This window comes from Rhinoderma darwinii, chromosome 13 (genome assembly GCF_050947455.1).
Source record: "Rhinoderma darwinii isolate aRhiDar2 chromosome 13, aRhiDar2.hap1, whole genome shotgun sequence".
Classification (NCBI taxonomy): Eukaryota; Metazoa; Chordata; class Amphibia; order Anura; family Rhinodermatidae; genus Rhinoderma; species Rhinoderma darwinii.
Genome location: NC_134699.1, coordinates 1,397,031 through 1,410,467, shown reverse-complemented (window position 1 = coordinate 1,410,467; position 13,437 = coordinate 1,397,031). Strand labels below are relative to the sequence as shown.

The window sequence follows — 13,437 nt, the reverse complement described above, 5'->3', positions numbered from 1 at the left end:
AGTAATGTAATGTATGTACACAGTGACTCCACCAGCAGAATAGTGAGTGCAGCTCTGGAGTATAATACAGGATGTAACTCAGGATCAGTACAGGATAAGTAATGTAATGTATGTACACAGTGACTCCACCAGCAGAATAGTGAGTGCAGCTCTGGAGTATAATACAGGATGTAACTCAGGATCAGTACAGGATAAGTAATGTATGTACACAGTGACTCCACCAGCAGAATAGTGAGTGCAGCTCTGGAGTATAATACAGGATGTAACTCAGGATCAGTACAGGATAAGTAATGTAATGTATGTACACAGTGACTCCACCAGCAGAATAGTGAGTGCAGCTCTGGAGTATAATACAGGATGTAACTCAGGATCAGTACAGGATAAGTAATGTATGTACACAGTGACTCCACCAGCAGAATAGTGAGTGCAGCTCTGGAGTATAATACAGGATATAACTCCGGATCAGTACAGGATAAGTAATGTATGTACACAGTGACTCCACCAGCAGAATAGTGAATGCAGCTCTGGAGTATAATACAGGATGTAACTCAGGATCAGTACAGGATAAGTAATGTATGTACACAGTGACTCCACCAGCAGAATAGTGAGTGCAGCTCTGGAGTATAATACAGGATGCAACTCAGGATCAGCACAGGATAAGTAATGTATGTACACAGTGACTCCACCAGCAGAATAGTGAATGCAGCTCTGGAGTTTAATACAGGGTATAACTCCGGATCAGTCCAGGATAAGTAATGTATGTACACAGTGACTCCAGAGCTGCACTCACTATTCTGCAAGTGGAGTATAATACAGGATATAACTCAGGATCCGTACAGGATAAGTAATGTAATGTATGTACACAGTGACGCCACCAGCAGAATAGTGAGTGCAGCTCTGGAGAATAATACAGGATGTAACTCAGGATCAGTACAGGATAAGTAATGTAATGTATGTATACAGTGACTCCACGAGCAGAATAGTGAGTGCAGCTCTGGAGTATAATACAGGATGTAACTCAGGATAATTACAGGATAAGTAATGTATGTACACAGTGACTCCACCAGCAGAATAGGGAGTGCAGCTCTGCAGTATAATACAGGATGTAACTCAGGATCAGCACAGGATAAGTAATGTATGTACACAGTGACTCCACCAGCAGAATAGTGAATGCAGCTCTGGAGTATAATACAGGGTATAACTCCGGATCAGTCCAGGATAAGTAATGTAATATATGTACACAGTGACTCCAGAGCTGCACTCACTATTCTGCAAGTAGAGTATAATACAGGATATAACTCAGGATTAGTACAGGATAAGTAATGTAATGTATGTACACAGTGATGCCACCAGCAGAATAGTGAGTGCAGCTCTGCAGTAAAATACAGGATGTAACTCAGGATAAGTAATGTAATGTATGTACACAGAGACTGCACCAGCAGAATAGTGAGTGCAGCTCTGCAGTATAATACAGGATGTAACTCAGGATCAGTACAGGATAAGTAATGTAATGTATGTACACAGTGACTCCACCAGCAGAATTGTGAGTGCAGCTCTGGAGAATAATACAGGATGTAACTCAGGATCAGTACAGGATAAGTAATGTAATGTATGTACACAGTGACTCCACCAGCAGAATAGTGAGTGCAGCTCTGGAGTATAATACAGGATATAACTCAGGATCAGTACAGGATAAGTAATGTAATGTATGTACACAGAGACTCCACCAGCAGAATAGTGAGTGCAGCTCTGGAGTATAATACAGGATGTAACTCAGGATCAGTACAGGATAAGTAATGTAATGTATGTACAGTGACTCCACCAGCAGAATAGTGAGTGCAGCTCTGCAGTAAAATACAGGATGTAACTCAGGATCAGTACAGGATAAGTAATGTAATGTATGTACACAGAGACTCCACCAGCAGAATAGTGAGTGCAGCTCTGGAGTATAATACAGGATATAACTCAGGATCAGTTCAGGATAAGTAATGTATGTACACAGTGACTCCACCAGCAGAATTGTGAGTGCAGCTCTGGAGTATATATGGAGAATAATTCTAAATGTAATCTGTAAAATGGTGGATAACACGTCTGGTGTAATAAACATTTTCTTGTGGAGATCTGTACAATGTACACACACATTGAGTTTCTAACCTGTGGAGGTCTTGATTTTATGGCAAAGGTTAATTTCTTTATCACAAAATTCATATAACTAATATCTCACGACAACTTGTTCACATGCATAGTGAAGGCTCCATTCAGCTGATTTTCTATAGAGTGAATGGATTTGCGGGTGATTTGGTCTCTTGCCTCTTCTGAGTGTCATTGATCCATGTGACTGATAGCCCCTGAGGACTTATAATGAAATAGTCCCATAGGGCAACTCAAAGCTGAGTGAACGCCGCATTAAAAAACAATTACCAGCTTTATAGCACACATTGAGCTTTATTCTTCTCTAATCCTTTTTATTTCTTTTCCTTTTGTTTCCTCACATTTTGAGTTTAGAGATCAGTCACCTGCAGCCCTCAGTTTACTGTACTGATCAGAACATCATTACGCTGTTCATTCCCCTTGTGGCACTGACCCGTATTTTTATAAAGATTGTGTCCTTATTGTAGCAGAAATCGGCTCTCCATGCACTGACCACATACTGTGCTTATATACAGCCGCCAATCTGAACAAGAGCAGCAGCAGTGTAAAGCATGGGGGAGGGACAGAGCTGCTACTCTGTCCCTCCTCCCTCCAACTCTGCCTCTTTAGATTGGCTGCTGTGTATAAACACAAGGACATCATAAGCTCATTTCTGTTAGTGACGGCAGAGTAATAAAAGGGGTATTCCAGCCTCCAGCGTTTTTCATCTATCCAGAGGATAGGTGAAAAATGTTATATCGGTTAGAGGTCCGACCGCTGTGACCTCCACCAATCACTAGAGCAGGGGACCCTTGTCCCCCATTTCCCCCAGCCACAAAAGGAGGCTATGAGTCACTGTGCTCGGCTGTTTTACTCAGCCCAATAGACTTTGAATGGAGTAACACCACCCATACACGGCATCCGCTCCATTCAAACTCATCCTAGCCGTTGTCTTGCGGCTGGCAGGAATGGGGTCCCCAGTTCTGGCGATCAGTGGGGAGTCCCAGCGTCCGGATAGCCACCGATCTAGCATTTTTTACCTATTCAGTAAATAGGTAAAAACTGCTGGAGGCTGGAGTGCCCCTTTAACTTCAGGCTACTAGACCACCAGTGAGAACAGGAAGACAATCCATTAATCGTTGCACATGTACTGAGACGAATAGGGGAGCCTGGAGAGTCGCGGATACCGTTCTAGTGCAGCAGCGTGACCCGCCCCGAAGACGATAGTTTTGTTGATTCCTTTGCCATGTCCAGGTTTGCAGCGGTGGAAATAATCGGATTATGTATTTTTTTGGTTTAGTTCATCGGTTTGTCCCCTTCATGTTGTACCACGGCTCGTGTGATGTTTCTGATGAGTAAACGTGTTCACACTGCTTATTTTCAGCCGTAAACGCCCTGAAAAACGGCGAAAAATACAGAGTCAGAACGCCTCCAAACATCTGCCCAGAGATTTCAATGGGAAAAAGGGCGTTTCGTTCCCACGGGGATTTTTTTTTTTTACTCTGCCGTTCGTAGAAAAGCGCCCTGTAAAAAAGAAGCGCATGTCACGTCTCCAGCCTTTTTTGAAGCAGTTTTTCATTCTCAATCGAAAAGCAGCTCCAAAAAAACTGCATCAATAAACGGCTGAGAATCGGAGGCTATTTACCCTTAAAAACACCTCGGTATTTTACAGCCGTTTTTTGTTTAGGGTGTGAACAGAGCCTAATTCACACGACTTCAGACATTTATCAAGAATATGAGTCTCGATGAAACCTCCGCAGGAATCCTGTTCTGTTCTGTCATGAATCTGGTTCTGATTTCTCTTTAATTCCTTCTCCTGTTACAAGCATGTGAGATTGATAAATAGGAACCGTAACCCCCTGTGGTCTTCTGGGAAGATGCGGCAGGAATGATGGGCACTTGTACCCCAGGACTGGAGTCCCCTAAGACTTTATCAGTGTTCCAAGATGGAATCTGTGTGAGAGAATTCCACCAAGTAAAAGTTCTTACTGGAATGTTTGGCTACAATGTATCACGTCCCGTCATGTGTGTAACGTTCAGACTCCATCGTATTGGGGTGTCGTTCTGCGTGGGACCCTCCTCTATAGTAATATCTTGTAGGTTTGATATGACGCTGACAGGACCTGTTAGCAGTGATAGGCGGACATGAGGCGTGCACATGGTGGGGAGACTCTGCTTATCTCTTGTTGTTGGAGAAACACGAACAGTAAAAGCAACAACCGTTTTATTTTACTTGGTGTCATGTGATATGAGGGTCGCCGACCCCTTAACGAGAATCAGAGAAGAGCCGTCATGTCATTCTCCTCTTGCCTTAGTGTATGAGGAGATATGGACATGGGCTGTGGAGATAAATTAGGCTCAATGGTTTATACCGTGAGGCTGTATTGTGGGGGATGATCCGTTCCCAGCAGAGAAGGAGACAGATGTGGAGCATCTGCCGGGAGTCTGCGAGGACACGGGCGACGTCACTTTTTAAGATGGCCGCACACATGATTGTAGTCACCCAAACCTCAATCCTGGTATTACGAATATTGGTCTGGCCAGACACCTCCGATATCGGTGAATAGCGATATAGTGACCATTGTTACAGCAACATCGGCACCCTACAGTACAACATACAAGCTGCGAGCGGTCCGGAGAGCCGCCTGCTGATGTGTGTAGTGCCGACTCGCAGTACAGGGTCAGCCCGGCCCGGAGTGCTCCTTTAAATTTACAAACAATCCGTGTGGATAATATAAAGGGCAGAAGTGTAATATTAATAGCCGGGTCATCGGGGGTGTAGAACTTTCTGAGGCACCTTCTACCGATATCTATCAATTTCTTGACTTTCTGTGTAATTAAAACATAAAATTTGCTCCTAAAGTCGCAGGGGAATTTATTAAGACTTGCGTGTTATGCGCCAGAGTGGAATACGTCACAGTAAAAAATCACGACACTGGTTCATGCCTCTTAATACATTTGGCGCATCTCGAGCAGTCCTAAAGACAGGAAATTAATTCTTCACTTGCCATGAGCAGGCGTCAATTTGCTCCACAGTTTGCGCCGTATTCTTTATTTAAAAATCATAAATCTGGTGGAAACCTGATGTCCTGCCCTTCCCTGGTGACCCCACACAGTGCGAGAGGAAAGAAAAGTTGCACATTTTAGTGCAAATATCACAGGTGCCGAAATTTGCGATTTTTTTGTTTGTTTTTTTTACACCAGAAAATTGGGATAAACTTAATTTCCCCCACAGTGTTTTGTGCACTCCTGATTTATTAAGACCAGTTGCCCAGATTTGTGAGCTTTCTGCATCTCATGGGAGCAGTAGTATAAGGCTACGTTCACACATCGCGACTTGCTGCAGATTTTGATGCAGATTTTTGATCCAAAGTCAGAAGTGGCAACAAAAAGAAGAACTTTATACGACTTCTTCCCCCTGGATTCACTTCTGGCTTCGTCTAAAAAATCTGCACTAAAATCGCGGTGTGTGAACACAGTCTTATAGCAGCAGAACCTTGGCAGGAATTGCTGATTTATATTATACATCGTGAATATTTCTCTGTATTCCTCTCCTATAAGAAGTATTTATCTGCTGTTATATTGGACAGGTGGATTTCATTGATCCTGGGCTGGAGTTCTGCAGAAATCTTTGAGTCTGGAGACTGTTCCCGAGTGAGTGCCGGTGAGTCAGACGCCGGATACTCCTGATTTATTACACTTGTTGTGCTGACACCGCAATCATATTATCATTATACACAGAATGATTAACATTTCACCAAAATACAAAATTAATCACGGGGAAAATAAAATATTTTACATTCAGAATTTTAATCGTTCACAAAAAGAAGGAAAATGTCAGTGGTTTATGTAACGTCAGGGTGACCTTAAAATCCGTTCCTTTCATGTGATTGGTGGTTTTTGCAGCAGGTGCCGGGATTTCTGCAACTCCCATTCAGATGAAAAGAACGGATTTCCAGTTGCAAAAATTTCTTCAACAAAATTTGCCGCATGTGAATCCACCCGAACCGCTACGGTCAGGTTTACAGGCAGCTGCTCTGTGTTTTTGCCGCTCAATCCCATTCAGTACAATAGAGCTGAGCGAACACCAAGCACAACCCATGGACAGGTGTGGCGCGGTTTCTGCAAGAACGTGGCCATATTTTCTAGTCCTGTGTGACCCCTTTAAAGGGAATCTGTCACCGCCCCAAAACTGGACTAATCCATAAATGAAATTGCAGATTAAGAATCTGTCATTTTTAGCTTTCTGCTTACATTCCCCTGTTGGAAGCCCGCGAGTTTACAGTGAGTAGAAAGCTAATAATTGCAGATTAGAAATCGTCGTCTTTCAAGCGGTTTGCGCGTTACGGTAGTTTAGGGGGTTTTGGAGATGACCCTCTTTAGAAACAGAAATAATTGATCCTAATTGATGTTTAGCAGAGATTATTCCGTGTAATCGCGATATATCTGCGCCACGTCTGCCATTTTCCAGATGCGTGACTGTGTGTTTTTTTCTCTGCTTGGCAGATCTGTGGAGTTCCGGGGACAGAGTTGATTTGTCATAGATTTTTAGAGCAGATTCTGTATTTATTTAAATCGTTTATTCTACCAGAATGGTCGCGTAAACTGGTCGCAGCTCATCTCCCTGTGTGAACTGGGATTGTGTAGCCGACCAGATGCAAAATCTATGGGGACCGTGTCATTCTAATGATTGTTCGTCCTTGAATGGCGCAAACTATCGTCGATCGACGTGCTGTTTTCTGGAACGGCGCTCGTTTACCAGGCAGAATATTTTCCCGTGTCAAAGGACTTCTACATTTCGCCTGCAGTGACGGTCTCCCCCTGATAACGGCTCAGCACCAGGGGTGCCCTTGTGGGATAATCACTTTAAGCTTAATTGACATAAAACCCTTTATTGCTACAGGTGACGCCGTTCCCAGATTCTGACTCGCTCGGCTCCTCGGTTGGGCAGAGTGTCGCACGTCAGGCAGTCGTGTGCGTTAACATTGAATTGCGATGTTTGTGCGGTCCGTCCTCTCGTCGCTGTACCCAGGTGTTGATTCCTGTACCTTGTGCTCTTCATGTCTCGGGTCATGGTAAGACCAAATATCTCAGATATTCAAATATTTACAGGGATATGTTCGCGTCCAGCTTCGTGGAACCGAGACTATTAATTCTTTTACGGCTCCACAAAATTGGAAAACTCTTCACCCATCGGTCTTCGCTTTTATGATGTATTTATTAGATTAAAATTCCTCAACTTACGAGAGCAGAGCGAATGCAAGAATCGTCCTTCTCCCCTTCCAGTCCTGTCGGCAACTGAAGGGTTAAAGCGAAGCAGCGCGGTCCTGGAACGAGAAATGTTTATTTTATTATTGTAAAAAGGGGAAAGATGAGCTCGTCCTGCTCCGTTCTGCGCCAGAATCCCAAGTCAAACCATTAATTTGAGCTGTCACACCGAGCACTTAGATATTTGAAGTGAGATGTTCACGTTCTTAAACTTGTGGTCTATTATTCATAGCGGAGACAGTGAGAAGCCGTCAGGCGCTAGTTAAGCAGCGCAACAACCTTCTTCTTGAGTTTCTGCAAGTCTTTTTACACTAAGTCCCAACTGGGACAGGAAGTCCCTGTGCAGACAGAATGTCTACTGAAGCATGATGCTTGGCAGGGATTGTATGTGTGCTACATGCCACCAGCGAGCCAGAGAGAAAATCCACAACAAAGAGATGGACAGAGAATGAATAACTCAGGAAAAATCCAGGGAGGGGGAATGCTCTGCAGCTCTACTCCCACATAGACTTTCTGCAACTCAGCAAAAAAGCCGTCTTCTTAAATCATACAAGGAGAATGTCTGCAGAGATCATTTCAATCGCATTTATTATTCCTCCGTGACACGGCGGCCGGCTTATCCCTGGATGTTTTCCTTCCGGCTCTGACAAGATGGCTGCACTAGATTACACAGGCTTTGGATCTCTCCTCCGTGCCGCTGTCTTGGGTCACGTCTTCTGTGCGCAATTATAATTTGTATTATTTTAGCTCCTTTTAAAAACCAACGTAGACGATTCTCCTTTAACGCTTGGCGCTGTCTTCTATTCTCAGGCCGCTGATCCACCTGGCGGTCACAACCAGTTTGGGTGGTCACAATTTTTTTTTACATGTCAGTCGTTTCAGTTATGACACCTGCGGATTGTATGTACTATCGTAGCGTGAAAACCCGTCCAGATAGTCAGGACAGTCGCTAAGTTTGGATGTAGTAAGAACTTTGCTGCAGGTGCGTGTATAACCCAGGACGAGGAGCCCGCGTTTCCATAGATTTCATTTTCTCTCCATGTCACTTGGCTTGGTTTCCTATGACAGGGCGATTAGATTGTGAGCTCCTGGAGTCAAACATTAAGGGAAATATAACAACGTTCCCATGGCATTTTTCTGGCGACTTTTGGGCCTTTTCCCCTCAGCACTTTTTGGAAAAGTGGGTTAATCTTAGAAGAAGGGTCATGGCCATCCACAGGCCAACACATTTACTACAATTTACGCCAGAAACTGGCGAACATCTATGCTGGCTCCTGGCCGGCGCAGATCTCATTTAGCGTCACGCAAACAGCCGAAGATGCGACACGTTTATTAAGCGGTGTGGGCTTATCAGTAAGTTTGTCACATCTTACTCCAGCTTGTTTTTAATTAAGACTGGCCTAGTATTCGTACATCTCCCCCCAATGCCTACAGTGCTGCGCAATATCGTAGTGATGTGTAAGGAACGGCAAATATAATGGGAATTACACTCATAAATAACGTCTAAAGGTCCTTTTTACACGACCCAATATGGACCGAGAGAACGACCGCCAATCAGGACAGCTCGTTCATCAGCGCTCATTTGCTCCCTACAGATGGAACAATGATCGGTTATGTATGGGGATGGCCGCTTTTCCATCTTGTCGGCAGCACTTCACCCTATTTACACATTTTACCCATTTTATTGGCCGACTAAACCAGCAGATCAGCTGATGTACAAGTGTTACAGCGTTGAGAAGTAGAAGATTCTCCCGAAAATATAATATGGACCATTTATTAGTAAATCAGAAGTTTGAGCCGCAGCCATGGTGTTAATTATCTATAGACCAGGAGAGAAAAACAAAAAACACCCGGAGCATTGGGGAGCCACAAATGTGGGGTAAAAAAATGCCTTTGTTGCAACACCATTACCCACCAACTCCTTCCCCCATCAAACACCCTCACCTGTAAATCATGGAATGTTCTTTACCTGATCGGCTGCACCTGTAAAGAACAGTCTGTAGGTAGAACAATACAACCCCGACCACCGCCCCAACAAACACAGGTCAAACTGTATGACACAATTTATGCAGCGCAGCATATCCCGTCATCGCACGACCCAACATAAGGGAGATTTTAATTGTTTTTTGATCACTCCGATTGCACAAGTCGACCCCTCCCTCAGTGACCGTTTTGAGAATTTATGTAAAAGGGAGATCTTCTGGATCTACAAACTAGACACCCTCAAACCTATGGGCCTCAATGAGGTCACTGACACCATCATTTGACACCTGAAGCTGTGTTAGAGGCGGTAACCCGTCTCCTTAGCAACCAGTGACGCCAACTCGTCTCCTGACTTCCGAGCGTTAGCGCTCGATCTCCATAGCGACCTGAGACGTACATCCTGCGATCCCCGCTGTAACCGGCAGACACATATTCCGGAACATTCCTCAACTGTTAGTATGATATACGGTATTCCCAGCCCTTGAAGTTTTAATCTTTGATCACACGGTTAGAAATGTCAATGACCTTAATGCTGGCGGAATTTTTTAATTTAAATTTTTTTTATTTTTTTTTAGTTCCACGAGCACAACGGCAAAAGCCCCCATGTTTCTCCTACACCGAGCCACATACACCGCAGAACAGTAATAAAGTTCATGTCTACAGTCTCTATGGTTATCCTCCATTTTGGGTATTTGTTCAATTGCATTGTTGTTAAAGTTTTTTTTTTTTCATTTTTTTTTTCACCTTTGACCCCAGCAACGTTCTTTTTGGCGAACTTTTTAAGCTATTTAAACCCTGCCGGGTCCTCCAGCAACACGTATGTTTCTTTGCCTGATGAGGGGATCGGTCCGATCTCGTAACGCGTAGCATTCTTATCCATTAAACATAGATCTCATTTAAACTTCTTGGATTGAATCCTTCAATTCCACAACATTTGGACAGCGCTGGAGAATTTTATCCTCCTTTTTTTTTCTCCATTTATCTCGATGGTGTTAATTGTCATTTTTTTTTTTTTTACTTTTAGACATGTTAGGATTTTTCTATTGAATTGCGGCAGCCATATTGCTGTGACTTGTAGCTTCTGAACAGTCACAGAGCCGCAGCTTGGAGCCCTCCGCTGTACTGTGGCTGCTGCGGTAACATTTTACGGATTTTTGCATGGTGGGTAGAAATAGTCAGTAACGTATATGGTCAGCAGCCGACTCTTATATACTGGAGAATTGTATAAACAGCAGCTCCCTTACACATGCCTTATATCAGTCTCCCGTTAGCAGAACAGCCGCCATGTCTGATCTAATATGTGTATAGTTGATATCATGTGTGAGGTCAGGCCGCGGCGGTGACATCACAGCACATTTATTTATTTCAGTTATTAAGCCCCAGTGATCAGGAGGAGCCGCAGCAGGATTAACAATCATAAAGAAGACATATTGAATCGTGAAGTTTCTATTGTTTCATATTTCTTGCAGGAAGCCAAGTCTGAGTATATGAAATCTTCCAGAAGAACAATATTCCTCGGCTATAAATATCCTCAGTATCTCACACTTGGCAGGAATCTAGAGTCTCGTGGAAGGTTATTTATATGAAGCCCAAACCTCAGCAGACATCGCAATGTGGATACAAACCGGGAGATTGATCCCTATGCGTCCTCCATGCTGCCTCTAGGGGGCGCAATTCCAGCTTCCACTTACTGTCAATCTCTGGATTGAGGACCGATCATCGGATTAACCCCTGGTGTGAAGGACACAGATATCTTTGTTACTGGGACATATATCGCATAGCACATCCGGTTTTTGAGCTCGTTGCATCCGTCACAAAATTCCTCCCAGTGATTATTATTGATGGCAGTAAATGTAATGTGGGCGACTGTTCTAGGGTTGGCAGACTGGACTGCATGTGGCCACCCTGGTTACAAACTAGTGTCAGTGAGACGGTGGAGAGCCCCGGCAGTGTCCCGCAGCACATCCGTCATCCCGTCTGCACCAGTGCCGAGATGGGTGCAGGACCAGGGAGGAGGTGGATGTGTTGTATTATCGGGGTACCCCTCGCCCACTTATGTTCTGTACCGAGAGATATGGTAACGATAGTCGTACAAAAAGCTGCACATTGCTTTTGTTATTCACCCACACATTATTATGGGAGATAAAACCCATTCCCCCTCCCTTCCCCCACAGAAAGGAAAAAAAATAAATCTCTGGTGTTTGTATTGTTGTAAGATGTTGTAAAACTCTTTTCCTTCACCCCAGTCCAAGAAACATCCAATAATTAGATTAAAGCGCTGGCTCGGTGCAGGCAGATTTCGAAATAAAATATGTTTCCTTGGACGCGAGCAGATAAAGCGTATAAACAGGAAATAAATTAATAAGCTACAATAAATTAACAGAGACACCGTCGATTGTGCATGAAATATGAAGGACGCCGGCCAGCGAGATGAAACGGAGGATAGCGAGTCGCTGAGATCTGTGTTGTGTTGTACTTGGAGCTGCGGATTGTTGTGCTTTATAAGAACATTTCACAAGCGGATCCATGTTGGCAGAAAAGACAGAAGGAAAAAAGAAAGCACTTTTGTTCGTTGGCATAATGAAACTTTCCCTTACTTCGTGTATTCACTTATTGACTTTCCAAGTCTTTCAAAACGAGATGTTGGCCGCACCGAGGTCCCGCAGGTATTTCTCCATATCCATCATGTCACCTCAGGAGGGAGTTTCCCCGCAGCTTCTTGGAGCTGCCAAATGATTTTTTGGAAATGTGAGCAGGTATTTACTTTCACGATACTGAAGAGCTGGTAATGCCGTTAGTCAGGGCTGTGGAAACACATAGATGATGCTGGAAACGTAAATGTTTTTTTACTATTTCTGTTGGCTGTAGAACAGACGTGGCTGGCATATATACCCGTCTTCTGATGAGGGGCCACAAAGCAAGTTCCTGCTGCCTCGGCAAGATACCAATATAGTTATATAAACCTGGATGAAGATGGCTCTGTCTAGCGCCGCCACATCAAACCTCTGCGCTGCACATTTTATAGCATTGCGGTTCTTTATTGGTCTCGTCAGGCAATAAGGTCCTGAAGTGACTGAAGCCTTCCATCCCCCACCCCGCCCAATTGTGAGTAGCGTGAACTGAGACAAGTTCATACTGGACACCAATAGCGATAACATCTAAATGACATAATCACTGTGAGAAGAGCTCACCCCAGGCTATGACTATTACTGTCCGGGCTCCGAGCGGCGGTGGGACCTACACGAACTCATGTCTCATTGGACCACACCATGCAAAAACTTCTCCACTCCATAGGGGCTGCATTTGCGAAGTCTCCCTATTGCCCTCTCCATATCTTCTGTTCCTTCCTTCTTGAAGTTTCCATATTTCTTGAACATGTTACGCATCACATGGCAGAAATTTACCGCAATACTACAGATATGTCCACCCTTAACGTTTCTCGAATCCTATTTAGTTATGTGGTTTGTGGTTATAGCACTTCCATACAGTTTCATGACATCCAGTGGTATTCTATGGGCGACGGATGGCACCTGTTGTATAAGTCACAGCCATCCAGTAAAAAACGAATTGGTTAAGTTTATACTTTTTTAACTTGGGAATCTAAGGGCGATGATGGCATCTGTCGGGGGTAAAGGTTTTTTTTCTTTGTTTTTTTTAATCCTTTTTGGATCTGTCCGGTTTAGATTTAAGAAAGGAACGACACATCTGTAATGATATTGCCCCGCTTTATAATAAAAGATGACTACTGAGGAGCCCTGTAGACGTCACTGACTGGTAGGAGTCTAACGTGTGACCATCTTACCGGAGCAGCATCTTTGTGACCCAATAATCTCATCACCGGAGCTCCGAGCAAATCATTTTATCAGCAAACACCATTTAAGTGCATAGGATTCCTCCTTAATTGTAGGCATTAGTGGCCCATTATCCTCCGCAATAAACACTGGTTTGCGTATGGAGAGAGGGTGTATAAAGGACTGCATATAGCTCAGGGGCACCAAGTTTGTACTAAAAACTGTCCAGTAAATGGACACTCTGCAGTGAGGACCTGTGTGGTGG

The 13,437-nt window shown here is 44.0% G+C and overlaps 1 long non-coding RNA gene across 1 annotated transcript in view; it reads left to right on the top strand.

Moving 5' to 3' along the window:
- The window catches only part of LOC142666694 (uncharacterized), a 99,980-nt gene that overhangs the window by 24,830 nt on the left and 61,713 nt on the right, over positions 1-13,437 (top strand). Inside the window, exon 2 of the long non-coding RNA XR_012851720.1 lies at positions 5,721-5,794. This is a non-coding gene — a long non-coding RNA (uncharacterized LOC142666694). The remainder of the gene's footprint in view (positions 1-5,720; positions 5,795-13,437) is intronic.